This window comes from Oryza brachyantha, chromosome 4, assembly GCF_000231095.2.
Source record: "Oryza brachyantha chromosome 4, ObraRS2, whole genome shotgun sequence".
Taxonomy (NCBI): domain Eukaryota; kingdom Viridiplantae; phylum Streptophyta; class Magnoliopsida; order Poales; family Poaceae; genus Oryza; species Oryza brachyantha.
The window spans coordinates 1,642,129-1,659,090 of NC_023166.2; the positions used below are offsets into that span (position 1 = coordinate 1,642,129).

The 16,962-nt window shown below is 37.9% G+C and overlaps 1 pseudogene; it reads left to right on the forward strand.

Moving 5' to 3' along the window:
• The first annotated feature begins 13,331 nt into the window (after window positions 1–13,331).
• LOC102711695 lies at window positions 13,332–15,377 on the forward strand (annotated as a pseudogene).
• Window positions 15,378–16,962: the final 1,585 nt, after the last annotated feature.

Here is a 16,962-nt window from a genome sequence, read left to right on the forward strand (position 1 = left end):
GGCCACGGTAATCGCATCGGCTAGATTATGACTGTCTCGGTTAGGTCCGATCTTTTAATCTAGTCGTGCGATTGCCAATTATCGTATTAGTTTCAGGTTAGATCACTTTCGTGCTTTGAGTTGATCCGGTCGACCACTTTGGGCGATCTATGTTGGCATGATATTTGCTATTTGACATATTCAATCTAGTACTGTCTCGGTTCGGTCCGATCAAATAGATTGCGTTTATCAGATAGTTTATATCTGATCAATGTATTTTGCTCACTGTTTTATCGGACTAACAACCGATAAATTATCAGTCATCGGCTCGTTGGCTTAATAGCAATCTAGATCTGTTTAGCATTTAGCCTGACATTGCTAGACGTAATCTTGAACTGTCTCGGTTGGGTCCGATCTTCTATGATCATTCTTAGTGATCTGGGCTAGATATTTTATAGATCTTGATCGTTTGTTAGTCGTTTATAGCCGATGGTCTTTGCCGATCTACATATTTATCATATTTACATCTATAGAATAGCTGATCGCCTTACCGTGCTATTTTTATACCAATTGGCTTGATTTAGTTTAGATCGGCAGTTATTTATGTTGCATCGGCTTATGAGAATTAGACGCAAATTGGTTTTAGCCGATTGCAGCACATGATTCATTGTTTATTCCAAGTAATTCGTTGGTTTATTTATTAGCCTTATCGATCTTCATGTTTCCTATAATTATATCGTGCTCGATTGTATACTGTCTTGGTTAAGTCCAATCTCTATACGTCTAGTTCAATCTGGTTATAGGGGCTCGTCCGATTGACTAAGATTAATAAGTAACTTGGCGGATTACGTTGGTCTAATATTTTCTCTATCTATATTTCTGTTGAGTCTCTAGCCGATCCAAGTTCTTTACAGCCGATCATTCATCCTATCGGCTAAACGCTGCTACACTAACATTCGATCGGTTGGATATTTAGTTACCTATCGGCTCGATAGCCGATCGACTTGTTTTATTCTCCATCTTATCAGTTGCAGGATCAAACTGACTAGCACGCCCGCGCATTCTAAGATTTAGGTCCTGCACTGGAGCTATCTAAGATTGACTCCCTAGCCTTCGTGTGTGACATGTCAGATCATATTTTTGACGTCAACATCAATTAATCTATCACTTATTAAGTGTAATCTTATGTTGCATCGGTTCACTCCGACCTATCAAAATTATCCTTAGTAAGCTAGATTAGGTAGACTGTGTGTTGGTAGATATATAATTAGTATTAAGAAACAAAATAATATAATTAGCATGTATTTTTTTTCAGACGATACAAATTCCAAAAGCCGGGGCTCTTTCCAGTTCATATAATTATAACATTTTATAAAACAATATTATGAAAAATAATTTCATCTGTGTTTCATCACTAAAAGTATATTAAAAAACTCATTTGTAACATCCCTTGTTTAGCAAAGGTATTTATTTTAAGTATTCGAGTGCGCAGGAGGATCACTTCTTGAGTAGGGAGGTCGATATACCCTTTTTTTGTTCGGCCATGAGTTGCGGATGTAGCGTAGAGTAGAGATGATGAAGGAGGATATGTCGAAGAAATCCCACAAACAAAATACTTTATATATACAGGTTCAAGTTGTGCTAAGGCATAGTACCCTACTGCTGTAGTGTGAACGACTGAGTATGATTTTTGGTAGAATATAGATGGGAGGAAGTTCAAACTTGAGGCAGCAACCGGGAGCTTCTCGGGGTGCTCTCCTCTTTTTTTTTACGTGTGTAACTGATGGCAACGGGGTGCCCGATCTTCCGTTAGGTAATGGTAACTATCGACTTGGTGAAAACTTGATACACATTATCCAACTTCTCAGCACGATCCAAACATTGTAATCGTATCACCATGCCTCCTTTGGTTATCAATTGAGTCAACCCGATTGACCTCGCCGAGAAGGCTAATCCCAGCGTATGAATGGAAGATACAATCAAGAAAAAACATAGCAACTTAATTGCATATGAATAATTAATCAGGAACTCGGAGTTAGGGTTTTAGAAACTGATCTATTGGTGACATTGCGATGATAAAATTAATCTAAATAAAACCCAAAAACCCAATGTGTGAGGATGCCGAGTAAACATAGGGTATCTAAGATATGGTTCCCTTGGATGTGCCCCCTTAATAGGCTCTAAGGCGTTACACGACCCAACGTTCAAAATGACGGTGTCATTGCACGCTGGTAGAGTTTGGATGTTGACTTGTTTCAATGATTTCCGTTGAATCTGATATAATTTTAATGTCAAACAAAATCCATTGGATATATTATAAAATTATCTTTTATTGAACATGTGGATCATCAAAAATAGAGTCTATATGCATCCTAGGCGTCTGTTTTACTCCAAACTGGTTATGAAGGTCGAGGCAGACTCGATCTCTAGTTAGACTAGGCCTCTTACTTTACTTGGACATCCCTAATGGTATTATCTAACTCCACATCTCTCTCCGAATACTTCATAATCCTCTCCAATATTTCTATGCATGATAAAAATCATTAGGTAGTAATATATTCTCAAAACTATGAAAATAAATACTTAGGAATGAGCTCACCTATAATTTCAATTGGCAGGCACGAGCTCTAGTTATTGGGCCTTGCATAATAACTTGTGTGTACGTGTATCTAAAGAAGTGATGTTCTCATTAGCAAGAGTCCCAATTTCTTCCTAGATATGTCTCTCCTTTTATAGTGGATACCACAATGCCATGGGTCGAATGGGTACAGTAGAACCCTCTAGAAAGACAATGTTACTAGGACCAAAGTGCTGCCCTAGCCACAGGGGTATCATGGTCGCCCAAGCCCCTGGATAGGGGCCGGTTCAAGGCGCATCCGCTCAGCCATATGGGGCTTCAGGCTAGTCCAACCTCTCTCAAGGTTGCTTGAGCCCGTAGGGTGAAGTCAATTCTCGCTAAGGAGGGGTTAGGGTAGTCCGACACCCTCGACATCGACGGTGGCCACCCCCTCGTAGGGCTATGCACAGGTCTCTCTCTGCCACAAGCCATTAGGGTGAGGATCCTTGTTACCATAGCACCGATGTAGTATATTTCTTGACTTTTTGTCTTGTTTTTAATTAGTTGAGTCATCATTCCACGTCAATTAAATTTAACCAAATTAAAACCCTAATCAGCAAACTTAGATCATCTTCTAAAAGTGCATCCAACATAACATAAGTGTATAGCGGATATAATTTATTAAAATAGTAGTATATTTATCATGAAATGATATAAGTTTTTAGAATTTATTTAACAAGTTTACACCCCCTACAAATTCAATAAATTCTAAACCAGAGCCATTATCATCTTCTGAGAATAAAAAGTTCAATAGAAAAGTTGATTTAATAATAATATTAATTATTTATATATTTTAAATAAATAATAGTGCCCTCATGACTCATCTCATTCTCTTCTTGTAGTTCTTTTCCTCCTCTCAAACTTATGGTGTGGTTCGTTCGAGCAGTTTCAGCCGAGCAATTTGCTCCACATTAAATGTGGTAAATCGCATGATTAACTATGTATTAATTATTTCAAGTTAAAAATAAGTTTATTTGATTTTTTAACCAACTTTCCTATTGAAAGAAAAATTTAAGAAGGCATATCATTTACTATCTTCATCTTAAAGTATAATTATTTTTGTTTGTTTAGTAAATATTAAGGTTTAAAAAAAAATACATTAATAAATGAGAAACTAAAGGGACGAAAGGATGCCGAGGTTAAAATATATAAAAACGTTAAATGGAAAATAAAGAGAAGTATTTAGGTTCAAGACTGAAATATCATAAATACTACTCCTTCTCTTTTAAAATATAAATATTTATAGATTCAAATATTACATCTCAGTACAAGCATTTCTATATCAATTTTAATGATTATAGATTCAATCATATATATAGAAAAATATAGAAAGAAAATCTAACTAATTTAAATTTTAATATTAACCATTAAAATAAATAAAGAAAAATTTTAAACATCTTTATATTCTATACTAAACAATTTAGAAAAGGTATATTTTAGAAACATTTTCGACATAAACGAGGGAGTTGCTACGTGTACAGACATGGAAACATCTCGGTTCTGTCAAAATTTTATGTGTAGACCACTCGGTGCGCTAAAACATGGAAAAGTAAAGAACCGGGCACCCCTGCTTTCCACGTCTGACTGAAACCACCCACCGCAGTACAGGTCCAGTCAACGGAGAGGAGTAGGATCAATCTCCGATGTCACTATTCTCATATACAGTGAATTTAATAGTTAATTAATATAATAGTTATCTATAAACATTATATATATCATACATATTTTGTTTTAAAGCCCGTATACAGCTAGCTAATTAGTAGCATAACTTTCTCTCTCATTTTATTTCTTTAAAAATATACTTATAGGCCAGTCTACTGCTCTATTAGGGTCCTGACACAACCCACGCCACCATCGCTGCCTCGGTTTGGATTTGGCTGCCATCTCTTAATTTCGTCTGGTCGCATCGCTCTTCGATTTGGATGCCAGCTGCACTCTCAACACAGTAGTCTGCCGCTTAAGCTCCTCAAAAGCAATTTTAATGGATCTAATTCATCCGTAACCAATATGATACGTAATTCATATAATAACAATCTATGAAATACTACCTCCGCCTCCGTTTCATAAGTTTTTCGAGTCTTAGCTAGATTCATTCTTAGATAAATGTATATAATTTATATATGAGTCTAGATTTATTAACATCCACATAAATCTAATCAATGCTAAAAAGACTTACATTATAAAACAGAGGGAGTATATACTTTTATATCACATCTGTTACACACATTATGTCTTAGAGTACGTGCTGCAGCTGGCTACAAATATATAGCACACCTCCTTCTTTCTCATCTTTTATCGCCTTAAAATATATTTATAGCTCTACTACTGTACCGGCTCTTATACCCACAACACTAAGAGCAAGTATAATAGCAGACTATAAGCCGGCTAAATAATGAGGTGAAGGAGAGATACGAGGAGAGAAAAGCAAAGCGAGTTGTAAGTTTATAGCCGGCTCTGTCATCAGAACCAACAAACTTTATAAGAGATAAGCGAGTCATGTATTAATTACGAAGAACTAAAGGGGGTGTTTGGGACAAGGAACTAAACTTTAGTCTATTTGGATTTAGTCCCTTTGTCCAATCAAATGTTAGGATACTTATTATAAATAGTAAATATATTATAAATAGTAAATATAGACTATTAATAAAATTTTTCTTAGACTAGTTCACAAGACGAATCAATTAAGCTTAGTTAATCCATAATTAGCCTATACGATACTACGGCAAACATGTTTTAATTATAAATTAACCTAACTACTATATAAATATACTGAAACAAACTCTTATAGCCGGCTTGGTGGATATATATTAGCCTTCTCTAGCAACCTACTGGCAAATACTACATCCACGAGAAACACTTCGCTTCTTAGTTTTGTGTGCAGTGTTTGTGTTATTTGAAAAAAAATTAAAAATACTTTTAAAAAACTGCGTGGAAACTACTATTCATTTTTTTATATAATAACAATAAAAATATTAATCATTTTTTTTAAAATAAGATGAAGAGTCAATTATTATATTCCAAAACTAAAAAGTAAACTTATCGAAGAAAGCACGCGTGTATAGACAAGAGAGAAAATATACGCCTCCATCTTTGATTTTTCTTGTGTTTAATAGCTAAAATTTAAATTTTAATCTTAAATTAAGAGTTGATCATGAGAGTTTTTATTATAATTTGTTTTTTAGCTTTAGTTTTTAGATGCTATAACCACATTATAATATTTTTAAAATTACTTTTTATTTTTAAATAAGTCGTTTGGCCTTTTTCTTTTGAAACCTAAAAAATGACGCTAGGTTATTGGTTCCTACGTAAGAGTCGGCTCAAACTGTTTGAAGATAAATACATTAAAAACATAAACAAGATAAAGAAATAAAAGAAAAATATTTAGATGAATGAAAAGATAAGGACCAAGTTTTTATTAAGTTAACAGCCCCAATGGAATTTGTATGTATATAAACGAGGTTGTCTCACTGCAAACATGCCATAATATAAATTTATGACCGGTAATTGAGTATTAATACTATTAAACTTGCATTTCTTACTGCTCTCCGTTTGTTTTATCACGCCGTATGTCAGCGAAGCCGAAAGTATAGCAGCCGTCTCGCCGTGTATTTTTATTTGTGCATCCTTATTCAGTGTTATTCTATCTTTCGCTTCTGTTCATATTTATATTCTCAATTTTAAAATTAAAGTAGATTTATTGGTTCGTAGTTTATTTTTTGATCTTAATTTCTAAATCGTTAATAAACGTATACAAAAAATTTAGATAAAATTGTCGGCTCAGTTTGCAGACGGCCGTCCTGTCTTCTCCTGAGGCGACGGCGAGAGCTCCTGCTCAATGGACGAGCGCGACTCTACTGTACTGCTTGAAAACAATCACCTTCGTCTTTTTATTACTAATTATATTTATAAGCTAAAATTTGAATTTTTAACTTTAAATAAATTCGATGGATCTTTTCACGGATCTTTTCGCTGAAGTTTATTTTTCAGTCTTAACTTTTAAATCTCTCTCTATATATATTTATAACTATTTTTGTTGCAAAATATGTTGTATAAAAAAGCCAAACGATCACTAAAAATTATTTATAGTTAATCTTTAATATAAGTAAAACATTAAATAGCTTACGGACAATAAATATAACTTATTTTTTCATGTTTGTACAGTAAATTAGAGGTGCGTAGACACGACCCCCTATGTGGGTTGCATACATGAGGACGATACTTTTTTTATAATTGTATTCTTTGCCCACCATTAGATCGAGAAACCAATTGATAAAATCCATACTATAGTCGACTCAAACACTAATCGCTGCAGTGTTTTTTCTAGAGCAGTGCTATGCATACGATGATCATAAGTACGATTAACGACAGGGAGAGTAGCGGCGCGAATTGGTACGCAGCGGCAAATCACGCGACAACAGCTAAAATCGTACATATTTCATATGATTTCGTTCGTACGTTGCAAGATCGACTCTTAACACAAACCTAATATGTCATATAGGACTAAACGATGAGGTGAAGATAGAAGAGAGAAGATAGGGGATGAGTCACCCCTTGTGCAGGGATAGCTTCCACACACCATCTGTTAGAAAAAAGACAAAGACAAAGAGTTGATTGATTAATTAATTTTTAATATTAGAGTATTAGTACACTGGAGATAGCGTAGAGGCGATGTGTTGCATGTGTCATCTTTTAATTGATGAGTTGAGATAAAATTAGAGGTGGCATCTACGTCTACTATAAAACTTGCTCTAAGTTATTATATGAAGATGGCCGTCGGATGAACGGGATTTGAATTTGTCATTAATTGGATGTCATGGTTTTTTGATGGAGTATTGTACCATGGACATGGTTAAAGGTAGAGTCTAGTATTGACTCTTTCCCATCTATATCGGCAACACTTAGTTTATAATCATATGTAAAAAGGTATAGTCATGATTTCTTTCAACACTTAGTTTATAAGCATATGTATAAAGGTAGAGTCATGTATGGTTTCTTTATTAATAAAATAAAATATTTTTATTACTCTTTTTTTTTATCTACACCATGCAATAAATTTCCTTAAATAAATGCTAGGAGTCTATTCTAAGCCATTTCCACGCGTAACAACCATTTTTCTCGTTCTTCCATTCTCTTTCCTCTGTATTATTATATTTGTTTACATGACAATTGAGAGAGTCAATAATAGCATTTGTACGTGTCGTAATTAATATGGAGAAGATTTAAAGTCAACCGTGCTTATCTATGAGGACCAGTACCATTCCCATTTCCATAACTACTATACTATTGTTCTTAAGTACATACCACATCCGTGTAAACGAATTTTTGAGTTTTTGATAGAATTTCTGACTCTCATCTTATTTGAATCTTTTATGATTATTATATAATAAAACATGAATAATACTTTACTTGTGACTAATTTTTTTAATTTGTTAATAAATTTTTTAAATAAGACGGATGGTCAAACCTCGACACAGAAAACTAAGAAATTTGTTTATTTTGGGACGGAGTAGTAAATATTAATGGCCTTCCGTCTATCATGGCATTATAAGTTTCTTAATATATTACTACATTATCTAAATATTATATTATAGCATAAGGTATTTCAAAGTCATATTTCTCACTTTTAAATTTAAATTTTAAGACTCATTTGACTATATTTTTTTTAGGAAAACACTATAGATCACACATATAATAGGGAATCAAGGTCCGGGATATATATATATCCCTCCATCAATATTGATTCATATTTAAATATGTTCTATCTCCTTTTTATATTATAAAACTTTTTAGCATTGTCTAAATTATATATAATTTATATATATTTCTAGATTCGTTAACATCCTTATGAATCTAGGCAACGCTAGAAAGTCTTACAGTGTGAATGGAGTAACAAATTATGTCAGTGTGAACCCACTAGAAGGGGTAGCTTTATGGTACAAATAAACAAATTTGATAGCAACAACAGTTTTTCGAGATTAGTAAAAAAGAGAGCCCCACAACATCTAACATAAAAAAAGGGAAAACACCCTACTTTTAATTTGCACTTAATTTGATAGATAATTTCTTGCAAAGATGAATTAAATACTTATGTAGTATAAAGGTAATGAATAACTTGGAAAATGCACATAAACAATGCTGACGAAGAAAATTTGTGGAGAAATTGCACTTTTTAAATATGAACGGTACCATCTGATTAATATTATGCACATAAAAGTTTCTTGAACACACGCTACGATATATACCCGCACATGCGGGACTGGATCGTTTGTAGTACTACAGTGGATATGCGCCCTTCTAGCGATGGTATAACATTAGCATCAATGATACTCATTGCGTGGCTGGGCGAGCTGTGCTTATGGACTATAGTCCCTTCATCATAGAAAATAATCAATCTCTGAAAATAAATTTAGACATACTATTATCTAAATTCATCTTTAAAAGTTGATCCAAATTCATCATAATAAGTTGATTTTTCCAGAACCGGGCAGTAAGATGGTGCATGTTGCAATAGTTTGTTTTTAGTACATCGGTCGTCCTTGTTCTATAACGGAGTACTACTACTGTGGAGAAGATATGAAGCCAACCTGCTCATCTATAATGACAAGTACTAGCCTTGTGTCCAGCTTTGGAATGGTTACAAGCTTGAAAACCTGAAAACACCGACAACTTTGAAAAAGCCTAGGGTTAAGGGTATCCCCAACAGCTCATCTAAATTTAGTCATCTATATCTTTATTTGGATGAACATCTAAACTAGTTTTATTTTTCATATATCTTTGTACTCCACTAGATCATCCATATATGACATCCTCTATATTTCTTTACAGGATGGATAGAGATCATTCAAATATAAAGGTTCTCTCCTAATATGAATGATATCTAAAAATAGATAATATAATAGTCGTTCTGTTGGAACTCAATTTGTAGCCTTCATCCTCTATGTTCAGGATAGAGGATGGGATAGATGAGCTGTTAGAGATGCTCTAAGGCAGGCCTAGGCTCTGTTTTGCTGCTTGGGTCTAGATTTTTTGATCGGGCTTTTTTCGGTCTGGGCTGGCCCTGGGTTTTGAACAGGCCTCCTAATGATAAAGTTTGTACTCCTTGCGGAAAATAAAGAGTTAAATGATATATTTATAAATAAAAAAATTGATATAGAAGTTAATGTTAAAAAATAAACTATGATAAAAAATCTCAAAATGTACTTGAACCGTAAAGTTCAAAATTTAAGTTTTAATTTATATAATCAAAAGATAATATCGTAAATTTTAGTAACCAAATCTAGGCGTAGGTACGTAAAGATTCTGATTCGTCCAAAAAGTTGGTTAGCTAGGACAGTACGGTGGATAGAGAAACGTACGAGAAGGCAGTAAACTCACGAGAGAATGTGCGTGCACGTGGAAATTGGAAAAAAAAGAGTGAGAAAAAAAAGGAATATAAACCGTACGAGAGGCTAGCATGAACACGTGGATGATGCGCATGTACCAAATGGCTTGAGAGCAGCAGGACGCACGTATGGGCCGAGTCGGCCTTCACACTGCGTTGTGACTGGAGAGTTCACACCGAGAAGATTTGAAGCCAACCAACCAGCTCATCCGAGGACAAGTACTATGTCCGGTTCGTTTGAAGACTAAGTTAACTTTGTCCGAGAAATGTATTAATAGATTAGTATATTAATTAATTATTAACTATTAAAAAATATAAAATAGATTAATATGATTTTTTAAAATAATTTTTCTATAGAAATTTTTTGTAAAAAGTATACCATTTAGAATTTTAGGAAGTGTGCGCGCGGAAAACAAGGAGAATAAGTTAACTTAGGGCAGTCCCAATGAATAGTTTCTTGATGCAGTTTCCAAGAGAGAAAGAGGACAATTAAAATGCAATAGAAACTATCATCCACAATCCATAGTTTCTACCACGGTTTGTATACTAGAGATAACTTAAATGCAACAAAAACAATGAAGAGATCAACTGTGGCAAGCAACTATATAGTCCCATTCATTTCTACGTATCATATGAAACATCTTACAACAAAGAACATATATGAATATTGTTCATCATCCGGACTACCGCATACAATTTCCCAAACCATATATTAAACATACCAATCCAAAAAATTGTTTAGCATATCTGGACTATTAATTTCATTAAGATGGTTAGCATATTAGTTTGATTACACAGTTGCAGCCTCACCGGCGGCCGGAGCAGAGGTCGCAGCACCGTGGGCAGCTGGAGAACCAGATCCTCTTGCATGGAACCATTGATTCGATCCATTCTTTGAGAGGAGCGGCAAATGAGGGCACGGGAGATGAGCACGCACAGGAAGAGTGAATCGAGAGCGCGTACAGGAAGAGTGAAGCAGGGGTGCACGCGGGAACGGGGGAGAGGGAACCAGAGTGCGCAAGAGAAGTCAGCGGCGGCGCAAGGGATCCGAGAGAGAAGAGGAAGAAACGACCTGAGTCTCCCCATCGCTAGTTCTACCGTTTCTTAGCGCATCGGTGTGCGAGAAGACTCGGTTTCGTTTGGAGGAAACGGTGTCTCCAATTTTCCTTCTCTCTCCATAATAAAGCTGGTGCCACCTTAGCAAATTACAGAGTTATCAAGATAATTAAGATACATAGAAACTATCATTAATGTCCCATTGAGATTGCCCTTAGAGGGGGAGCCGAACGCGACCTAGGCCGCGTTCGCCCCCCACCCATAAGTTAACTTAACTCTCTCGTTTTCCGTGCACACGCTTCCCGAACTGCTAAACGGTGTATTTTTTTTGCAAATTATTTCTATAAAAAATTGTTTTAACAAATCATATTAATTTATTTTATATTTTTTAATAATTACTTAATTATGTACTAATTTATTACTACGTTTTTCGTGTCGGTTAAGTTAACTTACCGCTTCTCCAACCGAACACGGCCTACTGTGTCTCAGTTTTGGAATGGTTATTATGCCCGCGGATTTCAACTGCAATCTGGCTCGGTCAGCCCGGCCTGAAAAAGTTTGAGCTGACCCAGCCGATCATGCACAGGATCAGGTCTAGGTCTAGACGTTAAACCTTAAAAACATGAAAACATCGATTTTTTTGGAAAAGTCCAGGGTCCGGGCCAGGCCGGGCCTAGACTTTGTTTTACTCGAAATGTTGACCTCGAGCCTGGCCTTGGGCTTTGAGCAGGGCAACTGGTGATAAAGTTAACTACAAGCAAACATGCGTCCTACTCTTTCTGTAAAAAAAAAAAAACAACTGAGGAGCCGAACGACATATTTAACTACAAAAGACATGACGATGATATCAGACTAATAAATAATGGATGTCGTAAACTAGAGTCAACGATGATGCACCTTATTGCCAGCTTCGCGTTAGAGATTCTCAAATAAAATTAAGTAATTAAGGATTCTCTTATCTTGTGTTGGTGTCTTTTTAGTTTATACAACTCTACATATGAATCTGCACACCGGCATGTCACCACGACATCGTGTGAAGAGGCAATGCCATAACCCAGTCCTAATCTTGCTTGGTGTTCTAAGTCGCTATCTCGGCCAACTGCAGGGCCTGCATCTCAGCAGACTGCTTATTTAACTTACCACAATCTTTTATAAATATTAAATTATGAAAACAATAAACTGACACTCCAACACTAGAACAAATAAATAGTGCTTAATTCCAAATTTCATCTTATTAATCGTAAAAGGATATTTATAATCAAGCATACTTGGATTCCTTTTCTATATAATTCATAATTTAGACAAAATAATATAGTTGTTATATATTATAAGATGTTTTAGACATAAATGCTAATAAACATACACATATATATATAACTTATACATTGATATATTGATCAATCAAGTCGAGTCCAAAGTTATTATAGTATAAAACACCGTAGTAAATATAAAACTTAACCGAACGCCAGATCGACAATTCGCATCATATTTTTGGAATAAAATATTTAACTGTCGCATGTAACCATGATCTTAATTATTGAGAGTTTGTACCTCTGAGATCAAAATTATATAATAAAAATACCATAGACTCTTTATTATTAATTATGATATTTGGATATAATACATATGAAGTTTCCCATCTTAGACTAATTAACTAGTATTTTACTCAAATACATAAATAAATATTAATTAAATGAGAAAAATAACCGTCATGTACGTTCAGCATTGAGAAAATTTTTAATATGCATGATACCAGCAGTGATAGGCGCCCGTGCATGGAACTGGTTTGCGGCTACTTAAGTTAAAATCAGACGGATCATCTCACTACAAAACCAGTAGCAAGCTAGTAGACAAGTAAGCACTCTGTTTGGAACTATACTTAATTAGCTACCTAATAGCATGGTCCCAAAATTTGCTATAATCAGGATCTACCTAATGAGGTCTGGAGATGCAAGTAAGCATGTACTGTCACGTGCATGGCTCGTGTCACTAACTCGGTATCAAAAACTTGTTTGGCTTCTGGTTGAAAGTGGACATGAGACTCCTCCTCCTTGTTGTTTAGTACTCCTTCTAGTGAAGAATCTACTCGATCCATAGCTTCAAGAATGGAGTCAATAGCTGACTCGATGGTGTACTGTCAATGCTAGCTAGCTAGAGCTTTCTTCAAAGTATCACAGGTAAATTATAGCTATATATCTTGCTTCCTCTGATTTGCAGTCATGATCAATTAATTAGTTTAACCTAGAGCTTGGAATTTGCAGTCGCAGGATTACACCGGGAGAGCTAGCGCATGCAGCAATGGCACGAGGGCCCTTGGAGCTGTGGAACGCATGGGCGTCGCAGATTCTGGTGCTCCTCAGCCTCACGCTGCAGGTCGTCCTCCTCATCTTCGCCGGGATCCGCCGGCGTGAAGCCCCCGCCATGCTGAAGTTTCTCCTCTGGCTCGCCTACCTGCTGGCCGACTCCACCGCGATATACGCCCTCGGCCACCTCTCCATCGGCGGTTCAGCGCGCGAGCACAAGCTGGTGGCGTTCTGGGCGCCATTCTTGCTGCTGCACCTCGGCGGCCCGGACAACATCACCGCCTACGCCCTGCAGGACAACCAGCTCTGGACCCGTCACCTGCAAATTCTTGTCATTCAGGTCCTCGGAGCCGGGTATGTCCTCTACAAGCATATGATCCGCAGCAGCGAGAGCACAGTTTTGCTGCTGGCTAACATCTCGATGTTCATCGTCGGCCTTGTCAAGTATGGCGAGAGGACATGGGCGCTCAAGTGCAGCAACTTCAGTAATATCCGGAACGCTCTCAAGGATTTACCTAGCAATCAACTCCGTTGGTACAAAGGGTATCTACGGAGTGAGGATTACCAGCACTCCAGTGATGAATTCCTTTTGTAGCGGGCTCACTCCCTGTTCCACATATGCAAGCGTGGGATAGTAGACTCGGTGATCGTTGTAGATGCAGATAAAGACGACACTGAAACTACCAAGATAATCAGGAAGCTCAGGAGGGAGCTGGAGCTGTCCCTGATGTATGACGTCCTCTACACCAAGGCAGCTGTGATCCACACCTGGACCGGCTACAGCATCCGGACCTTGTCGCCGGCCGCCATCGCCACCTCCTTCTTATTGTTCCATCTCAACGACAGCAGGGATCGCCATAGGGGAGTAGACATTGTCGTCACCTATGTCCTGTTGTGTGGTGCTCTTACGATGGAGACGACGTCGCTTCTAAGTGCTCTGGGCTCGAGCTGGGCGCTTGACTTCCTGTGCGCCATGCGTTGGAGTTGGCTTCGCCATGCGGCCCTATGCACCGGAAGGTGGCACCGGCTCCGCAGGATGGTCCTGTCCCTTCGCAGGCTCGTCACCACCATGACAGGAGGCTACATGAACAGATCAAGGAGATGGTCCGGCACCATACGGCAGTTCAACCTGCTCAGCTTTCGTGCCGCGCAAATCCATGCAACGGATCGATGGCTTGGGAAGCTAGCAGCGATGCTGGGGATCGACGAGTGGTGGGACAGCACATGTTACTCCTGGAACGAGGAGATTCCGGAGGAGGTGAAGGAGGGTGCGGTGGAAATGGTCTCCAGGAATGATCTCAACACCATGGGCATGCTCAGGCATAGGTGGGGCGAGGTGGCACTTGACAAGAAGCATCCTGGGCTGCTAGCAGAGCTAGAGGGATGGCGCCATGGTGTCGACTTCCACGAAAGCATCATCACCTGGCACATCGCAACCGATCTCATCCTTGCCAAGAGAGAAAACAAACAGCCCATGGAAAGAACAGGAGGCAATGGGGTCCAACGCGTCCGCTCGATCAGGGCACTGTCCAACTACATGATGTTCCTCCTTGTCACTCGCCCTGACATGCTTCCTGGCCTTCCTCAGAACTGGTTGTACCAACGGACTTGCGATAACCTTGACGAGATATTCCAAGAGCATCGTGGGCACCTCATTTCTTCAGGCAGCAAGGTTAATAACCGGATCTTCACGGTGCTGGGTGCATTGCTCCGAGGCCACAATAGCATCAGGCGTTTTGGGCTCAAGCAGACGAATGAATTCGCCAAGATCCTACTGATGGGTCTCAGCCACATGTCTGGCGAATTTGATCCTTCGGTTCCTCGCCTCAAGTTTGCACATCAGATCGCTCAGATAGTGTTGCAATGGAAGGAAGCAGACCCTGAGGACGTCCTCCTTGACCTGTGGACGGATTTTCTTATCTACGCAGCCAACCGATGCAACAGGGAGTCCCACGCCATGAAGCTCAATAGTGGTGGTGAGTTTATGACTCTCGTGTGGCTGATGATAGAACACATACATAAAACAAAACCCAAAAAATGAGAGGCATATGCCATCCTATCGTTAGTTACTATATATCTGTCGGAGGACTTTTATAGTGCTTGTATTTCTAAAATATCATACATCCGACTGCTCACAACGAAAAATAACTCATAAAAAGTATCAGAGGTACAAACGTACCAAGGGTTAAAAAGTAATAGTACACAAAGTCAATTATGTCTAGAAAACTATAGAGGGACTGCAAGGTACCGCAAAGGTAGTATGTAAGTGGATATATTGAAAAATATCAGTAAAATATCATTTACATGATGTGGACAAAGATTATGTTCTGTTATAGACTGTTTTTCAAAATGAGTTTTACTCCTATCCTTCTTTTTTACCTCGAGGTACCGGTACCTCGAGGTACCAAATCGTTTCTCACCATTAGATCTAGCTAAGTAAGATGTGCACTGTTGGATCCAACGGCCAGAAACGATTTGGTACCGTGAGGTAACAGTATCTCGAGGTACAAAAGAAAGGATTGAAGTAAAATTCTTTCAAAATTCAGTCGTTCTGTTGTATTCGGTTTTCAAACTTTAGCCTAATTTAGGTGATAGAGATCATATTTACGTGATCTTCAAAAATCTTTTCAGTTTGTCGTCAGATTTACATGGCAATTTGGTGATTTGGTTTGATAGATAAATACTCATGTGGGAAGGCATTCAATTCATTACATTGAGGCCGTACACTCTAATTTATAATACAACAACATAAATAGTCCATCCTTTTCCATACACACTACTACGTCAGTGTGTGAGCACATATTCACATCAAACCATCTAATACATATATACACTGTTCAAAACAAAACCAATATTAGCATATAATCAATAATTCAACCCATAAAACAAGAGCATTTTTTTCATCAGGTACCAATTGAAATCCATCCGTTCAATTTGCAGGGATACGATAGGGATAAAAAAATGAGCAATTTTACGATCCAACGAAAAAGAAGTTTTCTTTAGTCTAACAAAAAGTACCTCGAGGTACCGATACCTCACGGTACCAAATCGTTTTTGATCGTTGGATCTAACAGTGCACATCCTATCTAATGGTGGGAAACGATTTGGTACCTCGAGGTACCGATACCTCGAGATACTTTTTGTTGGACCAGAGCAAATCTCCCAACAAAAATAACAAAAGTACGTTGAGGTACCGGTACCTCGTGGTACCAAATCGTTTCTGATTGTTGGATCTAACCGCGCACATCCTACTCAGCTAGATTCAATGGTGAGAAATGATTTAGTACCTGTGCCTCAAGATATTTTTTAATTTTTTATTGGACAAGAACAAATTAAAAAAAATTGGTTTGTTAGGGTGCTCGCATTAGTATTGGGTTAGCCTTCACGGCCGCACCGACAAGCAGCGGCTAGGTCACAGCTTCAGCCTCAACCGCCGGCGGCAACAGAGAGAAAGCAGGACGCTAGAAGCGACTGCGATGCTGCTGCTTGATTAAGGCACTAATCACACGAACACGTCGATGGGCATCATCATCAGTGCCGGAGCCACGTGTACGTCGCTGCCGTATTCTTGCCGGAAGGCAAGGGGGACGCCACCGTCACCGTGTTCTCGGCGTCGACGAACGGCC